We start from the raw sequence: 16,386 nt of genomic DNA on the forward strand, positions 1-16,386 counted from the left end.
ATGATATAGCTGACTAGAAGCCCAACATGTGGCAGTTTCCCCTCCATATTTTACAAGGTTTTAGAGCAAGTGATAAGAGATCATATAAAAAGCCAAAAGTTTTTTTAGTCTCTGTTAATCTCGTATTAAATTCAGCTCATATAGCTTTATAATGGGGATTACAACTTTATTTCAAGATCAAGAAGAACATGAAAATTAGGCAAAAGTTTATTCTTTCTTCATTTATTTATTCACTCATTTACTCACTTATACTTGGGAATTGAGAAAGCACCCCAGAGCTGAGTAATTTACAGCCTTTTTTGTTTTTCAATTGATGGAAGCCTGAGTTTGGGGAAGCCAATTGGACCATTGAGCTGAATCTCCAAAACAGCTACTGTGGTAGATGCCTTTGGGACCATAGTATGGGACTCATACATTAGAACAATGGTTCTCAAAGTGTGGTTCAGGGACCCATGGAAGTCCCCAAAATCTCAGGGAGTCACAGATCAGAACAATTCTTATACACTGAGACCTTATTTGTCTTTTTAACTCTCAGTGGAGTTTCCTAGGCATTCTGTGATATGTGATATAATAACAGGTTAAAGGCAGAAGTCATGCAAATCCAGCTACTAAGGCAAACATTAAAAAAATTGTAAAAACATAAAACAAATCTTTCTCTTCACTATTTTTTGGGAAATAGTTATTTTTAAATAAAATTATGTCATGTTAATATGTAATAGTTTTATAGTAGTTATTTTAAAATAAATAAATACTTATAAATGTTTCTGTTTTAATTTTGAATATGACAAATATTGATAGATAAAACCCACATGAAGAAAAGTATGTTGGGGCCCTCATTAATTTTAAGATTGTAAAAGTCTTCTGAGACCAAAAATGTGAGAACCACTGAGTCAACAAACATGAACTCACAAGAAGCTCCCAAAGCCTCTGCCCCTTCAGGAAGTATTGCCTAGAGTGCTTCCTTGAATCTAGCTGGTGTGTGGGTTGGGTATAGAAGCAGCAGGTGAATCACTACACAGTTTAGGACCACCCCCCCCCCTTTTCTAGCATAGTCCTCTGAACATATTCCCTCCACAAGGGATGATGACATTAATTCTGCTTCCCCGAAAATCTGCAGCTTGAACTGGATATTAATTTCTGGCCTGAGGCCAAACTCTGGCCTCCATTCCTTCTACTGCAAATCCCTTACAGCCTTCTGCTGGCACCATGAAGCCTCAGCTCCTACATAAAATCTGTTCAAGGGCGAGTCATTACAATCAGCTACTAGAGAGCATGCTCATGATGTAGTTTCTGAAATGTCCTCTCAAGAAAGGAGCAATTCAGTAATGGGGAAAGGTAAAATGACTCTTAATCATAGTTGCAGAAATTTCTAATAAAACTCTATAATTAAAAATATTGATCTGCAAATATTTTCCCATTTATTTAATTGCCAAAAACCAAAGTGCTGTTCACCTCTGGTCTGACAGCCAAGTAGCCTAGCAACATTTATATGTCCATTCAAGAAATATTTATTGACTGCCCACTCAGTGTTAGGTGTACTCTGTGAATGTTTGTAAAATACCCAGACTAGAAATTGTTGTGTATCCTGTAGCCAGTTTCTGATAGTCACTGAACCTTGGCCTTTATAAAATTAAATAATGAGAGACCAGAACAAACTATGCATAACATTTTTATTGTACTTCATTAATGAAATAACCTGTTTTAACTGGATCACCGAACAATTAAATTGATAGCTTACTCCAATTAAAGTCCCCAAATGGAAGCTAAATGTGTACATTGCAAAGTCAGTAACAAACTGGTCAGAGAAATGGAGAGTGTCCAGTAGTGTAGGTTAACCCATGGTTATGCCCATTGGCAAGATCAGGAAATGGAAATAAACAGTGACATCTGACAAAGTGCTAAGATGGAAGACTATGTACTTGTATTTTACTGGCTTCTTCATGCAACATGCTGGCTAGACACAAGCCTGGAGATGATTTATTATTTGCTGTCTTTGAGCAGATGGGTCTGCCTGGCATTGTGGCCTCAAATGAGCTCACTTAGTGGTACACTGTTTACATAAACTGAGCAAAATCTGAAAGACAATTTGACCTATTGAAGTACTGAAACTAAACAGGATTCTCCATTACCCTTACTTAAGGGAAATATTACAGCTGACTGATTAAATAAAATCTCTGATGTCTGGAGGAGTTACTGGGAGGAAGAATCCATTATAGACAGTCTGGGTTTGGGAAATAAGAAATTTTAGTCTCCAGTGAGGTTCTAATGGTTTTAGTTTCTTTTGAACGGGTACATTAAATGTTAAATGTGATATAGTTCAGGGCAGGTTTCTATTGATTAAATGCCAGGATGGACACATTATAGCCCACATGTACATGGTATAATACTCTAAAAGAGCCAAGTTTAAAAAACTGACATTACTTTGCAGGTAAAGTTGTCACTACTTCTAATTACAAATTAGTATTGTAACAGTCACATAAACAACAAGCAAAACAAACCAACAAGCAAAACCCAGTCAGTATTAACAATCAGCTTACATCAGTGGTCGGCAAACTCATTAGTCAACAGAGTGGCAAACCACGGCTCGCGAGCCGGCTCGTGAGCCGCGGTTTGCCGACCACTGGCTTACATTATCCTAGCTATTACTAGGTAGGCATGGTTGTTCTTTTAAAATTTATAGCTAAGGCTGCATTAATAGAGCTGTTGCATGTGCTATTTCCATTGTTGGGTACATGGCATCTGAGTGCCAAAACAGTGAACCCATCTCTAGTTACTGTACACAAGCTTGTCCTGTGAAATGGAATTATTTCCCAGTATTCCAGAACAATGTTCCCTTTTGGCTGGAAGTTATACTTAAGTAGGTATTTAACGTCATTCTTTTATTAATTGATATCTACTGGATTATTAACACAAGCTCGTCTTGGCCCCATAGGCATTTAGAGATTAATTCTAAACAGGCACATGAACATACAATTATAAAACAGCTTTATAGAAGCTGTGATACAGGCAAAATTCTCAGCCAGATTCTAACATCAGGGAAACAGGCCTGGGGGAAGCCCAAGGCCGTGTGAGTGGCTGTCCAGAGTGCAAGGTCATAGAAAGGGAAGTGTACCTGTTTGCTCTTCCTGCTCTCCTGCCCTGTGCACTCAGCTCCAACACTGTATATAGGAGATCATCATGGTCTCTCACCTTCTAATCCTCAAAATCATACTCTTCTCCATGAAGATTTCCCATTAGGCTATAAGCACCCCCTAGCCCTGGAACCCCCAAGCCAATTTAGACCCTGTGGAGCTCTGAGCGTTACTGGAGTGGCCAGCAGGAGAGGCTGGGCTGCTCTCTGAGGTCTTGCCGCTCTCTGTGTGATTTGTGGACCAGCAGCAGCAGTATCACCTGGGGGCTTGTGAAAAATGCAGTGCAGCATCTCAGCTTCTTCCCAGGCCCCTTTACTCAGAACCTGTGGCACATTCTCCCATGCTCTCAAGTTCCAGCCATAATGGTCTTCTTCTTCCCCTGAAACTCACCAAACACCTTCTGGTCGCCTGGCCATTTGTGATTCCCTCTGCCTCTGCAGGGCAGGTTTCTCCCCTAAGTCATCCAATGGGTGGGTTTTGCTTCGTCATTTAGGCTTCACTCAAATGCTCCCTCTTCAGAGAGGTCTTATCTGACCACCTCTCAGAAGTAGTCCTCCACACAACCGACTAAGTTGTATAGTCTCTATAATGCTTGTCAATATTGGAAAATGTCTCTCTTAATTATTTACTTATTTCTTTTCTGTCTCTCCTTCCCCAGAGTTTTTCCTTTATTCAAAAAAATCCACTCCCATTCTCCTTCTCCCACAGAGGCAAACATTCCAATGTGCTTTTTGTGTCTTTTTTATGTGTTTTTACAAAATGTATATTCTTGTAATTTATACATATTTCACTTTATGCAAAAGCTATTGTATTATATATACTAGTACATATCTCATGACATTTCTTCCATTTTCTACTAGATACTATATTTTTAAGGTATATAATTTTGCTTTGTGAATATCAAATCTATTGTTTCTAAGTTTTATATAATTTTCTATGGTATATATCCTTCCTTCTAGAGGTGGACACCCAAATACCTTCTAGCCCCTAACTACAACAACACAAAAGAAGCTTTAAAAAATATCTTTGAATATTTACCTGTATAGACCTGTCTGAGAATTTATCTGGGACATATAGTATACTCAGAAGTTGGGCTGTACATATCTTTAATTAGAGTAAATCACACATGATGGCTCTCTGGAATGGCTTCACAGTATAATCTGAACCATTGACCCAGAATTTAAGTTCCATGAGAACAGGGCCTGTATTTATTTTGCTCCATTACAACTCACTGTCCAAATATAAGAAAGAAAAGGTGAGCCCTGGCCAGTGTAGCTCAGTTATTTGAGGGTCGTCTTGTGCACCAAAAGGTTGCTAATTTGATTCCTGATCACGGCACATACCCACGTTGTGGATTTGATAGTCAGTCGGGGTGTGTTAGTGGGTTTCTACCATGATGGGAGCTGTATCTAACCACTGCATGATACTATGTTGGGTAGCAAGAGTGTAAAATAACGCACTTCATACTTTCTTTTTATTATACACTAGTGGCCCAGTGCACGAAATTCATGCACGGGGGTGTGTGTCCCTCAGTCCAGCCAGCACCCTCTCCAATCTGGGACCCCTCAAGGGATGTCCGACTGCCCGTTTAGGCCTGATCTCCGTAGGATCGGGCCTAAACGGGCAGTCGGACATCCCTATCACAATTCAGGACTGCTGGCTCCCAACTGGCTTCTGATTGCCCCTAACCACTTCTGCCTGCCAGCCTGATCACCCCCTAACTACTCCCCTGCCAGCCTGATTGATGCCTAACTGCTCCCCTCCCAGCCTGATTGCCCCTAACTGCCCTCCCCTGCAGGCCTGGTCCCTCCCCCCCCCCAATTGCTCTCCCCTGCAGGCCTGGGTCCCCTCCAACTGCCCTCCCCTGCAGGTTTGATTGCCCCCAACTGCCCTCCCTTGCAGGCCTGGTCCCTCCCAACTGTCCTCCCCTGCTGGCCATCTTGTGGTGGCCATCTTGTGTCCACATGGGGGCAGGATCTTTGACCACAATGGGGCAGCCATCTTGTGTGTTGGAGGATGGTCAATTTGCATATTACTCTTTTATTAGATAGGATAGAGGTCTGGTGCATGGGTGGGGGCTGGCTGGTTTGCCCTGAAGGGTGTCCCAGATCAGGGTGGGGGTTCCCTTGGGGCATGGGGCGGCCTGGGCGAGGGGCCTGTGGTGGTTTGCTGGCCGGCCATGCCCCCTACTGACCCAAGTGGAGGCCCTGGTATCTGGGATTTATTTACCTTCTATAATTGAAACTTTGTAGCCTTGAGCAGAGCCAAGCCTCCTGCTTGCTCCGTGGCTGCAGCCATTTTTGTTGGGATTTATTTATCTTCTATAATTAAAACTTTGTAGCCTTAAGCGGAAGTCAAGGCAGGCCAGGGCTGCAGAAACTTGGCTTCCTCCATCGCAGGGGGCAACTCAAGCCTCCTGCTCTCTCCAGCTCTGTGGCTGCTGCCATTTTTGTTGAGATTTATTAGTCTTCTATAATTGAAACTTTGTAGCCTTGAGTGGAGTCCTGGGCCTGCCAGGGTGTGCAAAAAGCTTGGTTTCCTCCATTGCCAGGGAAACCCAAGCCTCCTGCTCGCTTCAGGGCTGCAGCCATCTTGGTTGGTTTAATTTGCATACTCGCTCCTGATTGGCTGGTGGGTGTGGCTTGTGGGTGTAGTGAGTGATGGTTAATTTGCATATTACTCTTTTATTAGATAGGATAGATATAGATGCAGATATATACTGGGTCAAAAATGTAATTAGATTGAATTTTTAATTTTTTGTTTTATTTCTCCCATCCCCCATCTCTGGCAACTACCAATAATCTATTCCCTGTATCTATAAGCTACCCCCTCTCCTAGCCCCAGATTCCATATATAAAGACAGAGTATGATATGATTTGTCTTTCTCTGACTTATTTTACTTAACATAACATAATGCCCTCAAGTTCCATTCATTTTGTAGCAAATGGCGAGATTTCATTTTTTTATGGCTGAATAATATTCAAATATCATATATATATAATACACACACATACACACACACACACACACACACACACACACTCTAGAGGTCTGGTGCATGAAATTCATGCACAGGCAGGGTCCCTAGGCCTGGCCGGCAATCAGGGCTGATCAGGTTTCCCGCCTCCTGGCCTCCCTGCCTCCTCCTTCCCTCGCTCCCTCAGCGCACCACCATGTTCCGCACCACCCCCTGGTGGTCAGTGCACATCATAGTGAGTGATTGAACTCCTGGTCTCCTGGTCAAACTCCTGAGGGGACAATTTGCATATTAGCCTTTTATTATATAGGATATATATATATATATATATATATATATATATATATATATTGTATTTTTATTAATTTGAGAGAAAGAGAGAGAGAGAGAGCACTGACCTGTTGTTCTACCTATCCACTTATTTATTAGTAGACTCCTGCGTGGTTCCTGACCAGGGAGCAAACCTGCAGCCTTGGCATATCAGGACAATGTTCCAACCAACTGAGCTACCTGGTCAGGGCTTTGCCTTTTTTATAATAGCCCTTCTAACAGTGAGGTGATATCTCACTGTGGTTTTGACTTTCATTTCCCTGATGATAATGATGTTGAACATCTTTCATATACCTGTGGGCCATCTGTCTGTCTTCTATGGAAAAATGTCTACTCAGATCCACCCATTTGGATAGTTTTGTGTTTTTTTTGCTATTGAGTTGTATGAGTTCTTTATATATTTTGAATAATAGCCCCTCATCAGACATATAATTTGCAAATATGTTCTCCCATTCAGTAGGTTGCCTTTCATTTTGCTGATGGTTTCTTTGGCTGTACAGAAGCATTTTAATGTGCTATAGTCCAACTTACTTATTTTTTTAAAATGTTTTTATTGATTACAGAGAGGAAGGGAGAGATAGAAACATCAATGATAAAAGAAAATCATTGATTGGCTCCCTCCTGCATGTCCCATACCAGAAATGGAGCCTGCAACCCAGGCATGTGCCCTGACCGGGAATCAAATTGTGACCTGCTGGTTCATAGGTTGATACTCAACCACGTTGACACACCAGTCGGGCACCGCTTATTTATTTTCTCTTTAGTTTCTTTTGTTTTTTTGTGTCAGATTAAAAAAATCATTGCCAATACCTATGTCAAGGAGCTCATTGCCTATGAATTCTTCTAGTAGTTTTATGATTTCAGGTCATATGTTCAAGTCTTTAATCCATTCTGAGTTAATTTTTGTGCACAATGTAGGATAGTGGTCCAGTTTCATTCTTTTGCATGTTGCAGTCTAATTTTCCTAATTCTATTTATTGAAGAGACTGTCTTTTCCCCAATATATATTCTTGGCTCCTTTGTCGTAAATTAATTGACCATATATGTGTGGGTTTATTTTTGAGCTCTGTATACTGTTCCATTGATTTGTGTGTCTGATTTTATGTTAGTATCATACTGTTTTAATTACTATGGCTTTGTAATATAGTTTGATTAGCATATTATTGTATTCAGTATACTAGCATATTCAGTACATATTCAATATAGCAGCATTGCATACTGAGCTGGTTAGAAGTAAAATAAAGACAGAGAGGAAGGAAATAAGGTTCCAGGAACTAAAAGTTACTTCAAAGTAAAAATAATAATAATAATACTTGAGCAAATAAGCTTAAAAGGTTGTAGGTTGGGGTCACAGAATGTATAGTCTAACCATAGCCTGAGTTCTCTAGAGAACAGCCTGAGATAAAGCTCACTTACTAAATCTTTTTTTAAAAACAGTGATAAATATATTTTTATTTACTTTGTTGAGTCAGAGGCTCATAAAAATTATTGATAAAGTAGATATCAGGCAAACAGAAAGTTGCTGTAAAGTCCAGTTACCTTTAGAGTTTATTTAAATTAAAAGGAAAAGATCATAATGTTTTCATGCAATACATACTTGTTTTTTTTTTTTAAATAACAATTGTGGCAACAGAAAAAATTAAGGAATGCTGCACTTGTGATCCATACAAAACACCAACATTTTGGGTTGTACATAACTTAAAGAAATATCTCAAACATTTTTTGAAATACTATTGTAGCCAATATATAGAGGCATGTTTTAGATGGGCACAGAAATGCAGTTTAGAAAAGAAAGGAAAAAAAAAGTCACACTGGGACTTCTCAGTTTCTTCAAAATCACTGAGCAAGAACAAGGACATTCAACCGCCATGCTGATTTGACACAACTTTTATGCAGTACCTTGACTTAAATCCAAGAGCAAAAGTTAAGGATTTCCTCCTCTATTTTTGATAAACAACTGCATGGTAAACTTAGATGTCTTTCCCCTGGATTTTCCCTGGGCAAGGCCTTTTATATTGTTTTATTTAAAAGAGGGCAGGTTTGTCCGGCCAGCATGGCTCAATGGTTGAGCATCGACCTATGAACCAGGAGGTCACAGTACGATTCTTGGTCAGGGCACATGCCCAGGTTGTGGGCTCAGTCCCTAGTTTGGGGTGTGCAGCAGGCAGCCAATTGATGATTCTCTCTCATCATTGATGCTTCTCTCTCTCTCTCCTTCTTCCTTCCTATCTGAAATCAATAAAAATATATTTAAAAAAATAAAGAGGGCAGGTTTTGCACTTTTATTTTTCACCAATGTTTGTATTTCTTGGGATCTCAGGAAGATTCATATTCTTTACAGCTGATAGAGAACAGGCTGGAGCTACTGCTAAGCCAGCCTCAGATTTTTCCAGTTAATTTCATGCATCAATTTGTGTAACAATTTCATTCATGTTGGTCTCTCATTCCCCCATCACCATTTCTGCAAGAATATTGTGAACCTTGTCTACACGAAAAATTAAATCCAGTTCACAGAGATTTTCAAAACACTTGTCTAATGTTGAATTAGATCTAAAATGCCAAGTTCACTCTGAGGAATCCACACAGAAGACAAAATATAATGTTGCATAATGTCTACAAATCAGTTTGTTGTCAGATCCTTCGATTAATAATCCTCCTTCCTAATTAGGGGATGTTATCCTAAGGAAGCAGGAGTGAGGGGGGAAAAGGAAATGAGGGAGAGAAGGAGAAAAAGCAGATTCAAGGTGGTGGAATACCAATGTGTCCACAGCTTCTCTAGAAAACAAAGATGGTTGCTGAGTCATGCTAAAGCAGCTGAAGTACAGAACCGCTGCATCTTTGAATAGCTCTTAGGTGAGTAGGAAAGCTGAGCAATTATCTGCTGATTCCTGACTCCCATTTCTCAATGGTCAGTAGGCTCCACAAAGCATTAATTCCATTGTATTTCTGGGGTATTTGGGGCCCCTCCAAACAACAGCTGGGGAAGCCAGAGCTTCTGTGGGTCCAATCAAGTCAGACCTGGGAGTTTGAACTACTGAGATGGGTGTTATGCTGGTGTGATCTTCACTCCAGGGAAGGCTGAGGGTGGTGACAGCAGTGTCTGAGAAGCATGCAGGGCTCAGCTGATCTGGTTGCATATACACTATCCAAATGAATGATTTTAGAAGAGATGGCAGTTGTGACTGTGGGAGTTGATGGCTGAAGCTGAGTGGAGATGAAGGAAATTGGACATGAGGTCTAAGGAGTTCAGAGGTCTAAGTATTACATGGATGGTCCACAGTGACTTTGAAATAGTACAGAATGGTGGGATGCCAGATACTGTCTAATGCATAGTTAGCATGCACAACTGGCTATATTATTTAATGAGCACACATAACCAGAAAAAAATCACTGTTTAGAAAAGTTAATGCAGATGAAAGTAGAAAATTAAATGTATTTATATATTGGTCCTTTATAGTAAAATTTCCTATTACCTGATTAATTAGACAGATTCTTAATTTCTGAATTATGTCATTATTCCAAATAATTGTCTTTATTCCAGAAGGAAAATCAAGAATATATTTCAATTTTTTCCTATAGAATTTCAGAAACATAAATACAGTCCTTCTAGGAAATAAGGCATGGCTCTCTCTGTCCCTAGGATATGGATTGCAGTAGATGCTGTGAGAGATAACACAAAGATAAGTCAGTGAACCATGCCCTCCAAATGTTTACAGTCAAGCAAGGATAATAAGAAATCTGGATAGATAACAATAATACAAAGCAGAAAGTGGTAAATACTATAAGAGGATTGAGATAAAGTCTAGTTTTATGGGAGTTCGGAAGAAAGGTGTACACCTAGAAGTAATGATAGAAACTAGAGGGGAGAGAAAGAGGGAAAGAAGGAAAGAAAGAAAAAAAAAGGGAAAGGAAAGAAGGGAGGGAGGAAATCCTGGGAAAAGTTAGAATGAGTAAGAGTGGGGGTAGAGGAAGGAGGACACTCAAGGAGAGCATGGGCAAGAGACTGGTCAATTCAAAATGGAGACACATGTAGGCTCTGGGTACTACCTGGAGGGGCCATGAAAATCCCCCAAATGTGTTGTGAGTCAGTGCCCATGGCTCATCCTCCTTCCCACCATGGATCAGCAGGGAGAGATTTGGCAAATGAGAGGCCATTATCCCCTTAGAGAGACAGGAAAACAGAAAATGATGCTCCCAGAGCTAAGCCTGAAGAATTGTGTGCTGTTAGTAATGAGCTCCCTTAAGGGGAAGTAGAGACATTGAGTATAGGGTTCTCTCTCAAGTTTCTAGTATTTCGGTAAATAGGATTTTTGTTTTGTTTTGTTTTAAAGAAAATAGAGACAGTAGGTTGAAGAGCAGAATTTTTTGATTATTTGTTCTTTGAAGAGTTGAGTATGTTCTGAAGATACAAGAATTAGTACAAAGTCCCTGCTCTGAAGTACAATAAGGGAGATAGAGAATTTAATAAGCATTTGTGACCTGGAGTGGCACAGTGCTGTGGGATCACAGAGGAGAACCACTATCCTGCAGAATCAGCGAGACTTCATGGAAGAAATAAGTGGTTTTGACGTGAATAAAAGGATTGTTGGCTTCAATGAGGTTAGATAGCAGAATAACTGTGGTGGAATCAATTGGCCCAGTTTCATAGCCATATCGAGTGATGCCAGCAGCTGGAGGGCAGGAACACCAAAGGCAAATGCTGGTATTTATCCTGGGTTAGGATTATGGCAAAATAATGTATATGAAAGAAGGGCAGAGTGAGCTAAGGTTCTAGCCCTAGCCATTGAAATGGCTGCCCACGGGGTCAGTGTGGTACGATAAGCAAGACAGAAGACAAATGAAAGAAGAAAGGAGGGAAGGAAGCAAAAACAAAGAGTTTGGTGAGAAATTGGAATGAGAACCACCAGTGGGTGGTTTTGTCTTTTTCATGGCCTCAGAAATCTGGTGACACACGGGGGAGAGCTCATCTTATCCCTTGGGAAACTCTGATCTGGGGTTCAAGTGTGAGCACAAAGCCAGGTGTGAGGAGGTGGCTGAACAGAAGTCTGTGTGTGAGGGCAGTCCTCTGTGAGAGAATTCATCCCAAGCAAACAGGATTCATGCTGGATGAACTTGAACTAGAACTTAGTCATCCAGGGCCTTGGGAGTCTGAATTCAGCATGGAAGCATAACTGTAACCTGCTCAATCCCTTGGATGCAGGTCCATGCAAGAAAAACAAAGTAGGAAAAACTGAGTGATATCTATAGAACACTAAGGTTGCCTGGGGACTTGTCTGTGCAGCATGAAGATGGGCATTTTACTCTCCCCTTTCCACAAGCTATGTCTGAGCTTGGGTATCATAAGAACCCTAGTGCTCTAATGACAGTGCTTGGCAGAGACCATGGCAACTGGTGGAGCTGAGGCACATCCAGAGGGCGTTTGTTCATGTACACAGGTTCATACTTACCCATGGGCCCAGAGAAACCTTGTAAAGTGGGCCCGGAGGAAGGCTGGTTCCTCAGTCAATGGCCAGGAAAGACAAGTGGATTTTGGGCTCATCACTGTCTCTGTAGAGGCAGGTCAAAATTTTCAGCTCTAGAATTATGTAGATTGGATTTGTCATGTATTAGCTCTGTGAACTTGATCAGGTTGTTTAACTCTTTGAGCTTGCTTCCAGTGGTACCTTTACCACCTCAGGTCCACAGAGTAGATGAGAAATTGAATGTATGTCTTTAACATGTGGCAGAGTCAGACCACACACACACACACACACACACACACAACATTCCAATTCTGCCTGAAGGTGCTTCCTCGTCACTCTTTGCTGAATCTTACTCATCTTAAATCTAAATGTCATATTTCAGAGAAGCCATCCCTTGGCCTCCATAACAAACACTGGATTGCCTACCCAACATCCATTCCCACCGTCTCCTTTTGTTTGGGTATCAGCTCCTCAATGAACTCTTGAAGACTTCAGGGATAAATGATGAAGAATTTAAGGCAATTACAGTTATCCTCCATCGATTCCTAGCATTTAGGCATGGGCATGGGACTTGGTTTGAACTAATGGCAGGTGAGAAGACATCTACTAGGAGCTTATGAGATAGATTTCCTCACTCTTGAAAGGAGACACACTCTGCTACCATTGGTCATTGGCAGGACTGGCTATCATAAGGGGGGCTGTTGCAGCCATCCTGGGAACCTGGGAGATGAGAGGGGGAAAACGGAATCAGCCTGGGCCTTCCCTGACATCACTGAATTGCTGAGTTCACCAGCTAAAGCCTCTCGACCTTAGAACTTCTAGTCATATGAAACTATAAATGTCCTTATCATTCAAGAAACTTTAAATCGAGTTAATTATTAATTGCAGCCTCCCACATCTAAATTATGACCACATATTTCTAACTCTCATATTTTCCTTCATAGCATTTATCACATATACAGTTTCTTTTGTATTTATTGGCTTGATGTCTCTTTCCCCCACTGGTCTGTAGATTCTAAACTGCAGAGACCACAGGTTGATTTTGTTCACCATTACATCCCCACATTTAGCACCAGACCTGAGGCCTAGGAGCTGCTCAGGCACATTTTTCTCCTTCTCTTCCCCTTGCCCTCCTCCTTGTTCTCTACAATTCAGTGTGGTGGTGCTGACCAAGCACAGGATTGGTGTGAAAGAAGCTATGTTCCCTCTCAACGCTAACCAGTTGGGTGGCCCTGGGCAGCAGCCTGTACTACATCAATGGCTTTCAAGTTTTTACCTTAAGGAACATTAAGAAAATACATATTACATGGTTGACCCAGTACATACATATTTAACTGAAATGAAAGATTTATAGAGCATGCTGTTACTATGTGAAATGTACTCTGGTATTTTTATTTTATTTCATTAAAAAAATAGAAGCTTTGACCCAAATACATCAAATTTTGGGATCCATTTATTAGCAACCCACAGTTCTTTCTAACTCCCCCTCTCCAAAGAAACTGGACTAAATGAAATGGATGGACTTTGAAAATCTCTGATTTTATCTTCTTTGCTGTTAAATTGTATATAAACATCTAGTTCACTGACTTAAAAAAAAAGTCCATTGTTATAGTGATTTAACAATGACTTAACTACTTTCCCTTTTCCTGTGGAATTCTTCCCCATCCCCATTTGTTCTGGTTGGGCTATTTTGAAGGCCTGTATAAAATGGCACATGTTTATGAAAAGCACCTTGTATTTTTTTTTCTTATTTTTTTCCAGTTAGCACAAAAACAAACAGGACTACATTCTTCTTCCTCTGAAATTTAATGGCCCCATTCGACATGTTTACGTGGGCCTCATTTCTATATGTTTTTGTATATACTTGTGCCAACTGGTGTTACATTAGCCCCACTGCCACCACGTGGCTTAAAACCCAAGAGAGTTGGGTTCTAACATTCTCCAGCACAGTGGAGAATAGACCCTCACTGTACTTCCCATTCCTCAACACTAAACTGCCCTTGTCCTCCTGGATTTGCCAGCGAGATTCCTCGGGGGGCAAGAGGAAAGGGAGAAAGCCACAGGAAGGTCTCACAGCTCCAGAGCACAGCAAATAATGCGGTGGAGTATACATATATTTAGAAAACCGTAGTGCAAGCCTCAGGAAAAAAACATGTAATCAAAAGGCGACAGGGAGAGCTTGGGTGATCAAGAAAACTCCCTGCCAAAAAACCTTCAGATTCAGAAGGAAGGTATAATTTCATCACGTGAATTGGCGAACTGGATCAAGTTATGGCTTCAGAGTCAGGGAAGAGCGCGTTGCCAAGCTCTCCGGGGTCACATTATCTTCCAGAAGGGCACTGGTGTGACAGAGGAGGGCACACCCGGGATATGTGTGCCTGTTTGCGCTCTGGGAGGGAAGGCGAGGTGGGAGAGCGCCTGCAGGGAAAACAGACCGGAGGGGTGGCGCGAAAGGGAGGGGGCGGAAAGAGGTACACCTCCCAGAACTTTCCTCTCCCCTCGTCCCACACACTTGAAATAGAAATAATAACAACATGGGGAAAAATGCTTACAACCACGATGTTATCTCTGTACTTAAGTTGCCTCACTCTGGAAGGTATAGGGTATAAAGTGCAGATTGCGGCTATCGCAGCCGGCTGGGCTCCGGAGTAAAGGTTCATGCTGGTGTGGGTACGCGTGCGAGTGACCCCACTTTTAGGGAGGCGGGCTCCCTGCTCTTCCACGCCAAAGCCGGGCTGACCCCTGCCCCCTCCTTTTCCTCCACTCCTCCCTCTTTCCCTCCCCTCCCTCCTTGAGCGCGACTCCTCTGCACCGGCCCCCGCGGAGGCGCCTGGCGGCAGCACCGACGCCGCCGCAGCTCCTGTCCGCAGCGCGCACGCCCGCCAGCCCGCGCTGCCCCGGCTCCGAGTAGCCCTAGCGGCGGTGCCCGCAGCCCCGGGCCCGCGCGGCGCGTCCTGCGCACGGCCCGGGTGGGCTGAGCCGACCTGCCCTCGGATCGGGCGCTGAAGGCTGCTGGGGAGGGCGGCGTGGGAGAGGACGCCGAGACGCAGGGGCGGCCGCTCGGGGTGACCAGCTGCGCACCTGGAAAGTTACCCGGCTGCCTGGTGAGCTTCGCGGGCTGGGGGTTCGGGCGCCGGGGAGCGCCGGGAGGGACGGGGTCGGGGACGCGCGCGTGTGCCTGCTGTGCGAGCCTTGCACGCCCTGCGCCTCTGTTCCACACCCAGCCGGTCTCGTGCCTGTGCTGTTTGCGTGTGGAAGCGTGCAGACGTTGCGTTCGCTTGGTGTGGCAGCCTTTGGTGAGCTCCTGGAGGCAGGGAAGGCTACTTCATTTTAAGCAGCTCGGCTAGGGGCGGGCGGGGAGAGCTCAGCCCCAGTGGGGGTTTCTCAGGTTTCCAGCAGTTAGCCCGGAGCAGCCCTGGAGTCTTGCTGTGGGCTGGGGGCTTGCGCTGCTGTCAAGGCGTGCGCTCCGGGCTCCGCTTCTTGGGGCTCTGCTGCTTGGGGCTCTGGGTAGCTGCTAGAAGACAGTACTTGGGCAAGGACTTTAGGAGTCCTTGTAAACTTGTGTGGGTGTCCTGTGGCACTCCCAGCACCGTGAGGCGCTTTCACATTTCTTGCTCTGTATTTCCAGGTGACGAAGAAACAAGAGCAAACACATAAAGACAATAAATCAGCCACTTGGGAATGAGAGAGAAAACAGCAAGGAGTTCGATTTTGAAAAAAACACACAAACAAAAAACAAAAACAAAAAAACTAGGGTACATTTGAGAATAGAAAAAAAACGCAGGCAGAATTAACAGGTAGAAAGGTCTGACAGATTCCTTGGCTTCCTTATTTTCATCTTGTCCCTGAAGTTCCCGGAGATTTTTTTTTTTTTTTTTAATAAGAGAGCAACATACGCCTGCCCCTCCCCCACAGTTCCTTAGAAATTATTGTCTCTTTTTTGCAAGTTTCTTCTTTGCAAGGTGATCATCCCACATACATACAGCATCTGTTGCCTAATTTTATACAGGAGGAGCTAATATAACTGGAGAGTTCTCTTTGGGAACTGGAGGCCATTGGAACATTGTGCACCTAAGAATAAAAGACATAAAAAAGATAGTGCAAAGAGATCTTTCTCTTTTATGGGAAACACTCCACTTCAGAGTTCTGAAGTCCTTACAAGTGAAGTTAATTCACCTCAGAGTGAAGGCATTTGCTGCCTGATTATTGCCCAATTCTTTTGATCCTTATTGTCTTGCTTCCTTAGGCCAGTTATTTTCAACCCCAGTGCCGCGAGGATATTTAAAAACAATATTTTTTTTTTCAAATTTTTATTAAGGTATTATATGTGTACATATCTTACCATTGCCCCCCACCCCCACCCCACTCCCATACATGCTAAAAACAATATTTTTTTAAACAGTGTGTTTAGTAAGGGGCACTTACCTCTTTCCCCTTAGATTGTAAAATTAAAAAAAAAATGACAACAGCCAACACAATAGCCATC

The 16,386-nt window shown here is 42.6% G+C and overlaps 1 protein-coding gene across 2 annotated transcripts in view; it reads left to right on the forward strand.

Annotated features, from left to right (window-relative positions):
• The first annotated feature begins 14,789 nt into the window (after positions 1-14,789).
• The window catches only part of PRKG2 (protein kinase cGMP-dependent 2), a 97,367-nt gene continuing 95,770 nt past the window's right edge, over positions 14,790-16,386 (forward strand). Inside the window, exon 1 of one of the 2 annotated variants that reach the window (XM_080668349.1) lies at positions 14,790-15,004. The gene's annotated coding sequence lies outside the window, so the exon portion shown is untranslated. The remainder of the gene's footprint in view (positions 15,005-16,386) is intronic. The other variant, XM_080668348.1, reaches the window with a different exon arrangement.

The sequence above is a fragment of the Plecotus auritus genome (genome assembly GCF_963455305.1).
Source record: "Plecotus auritus genome assembly, chromosome: 1".
NCBI classification, from domain to species: Eukaryota; Metazoa; Chordata; class Mammalia; order Chiroptera; family Vespertilionidae; genus Plecotus; species Plecotus auritus.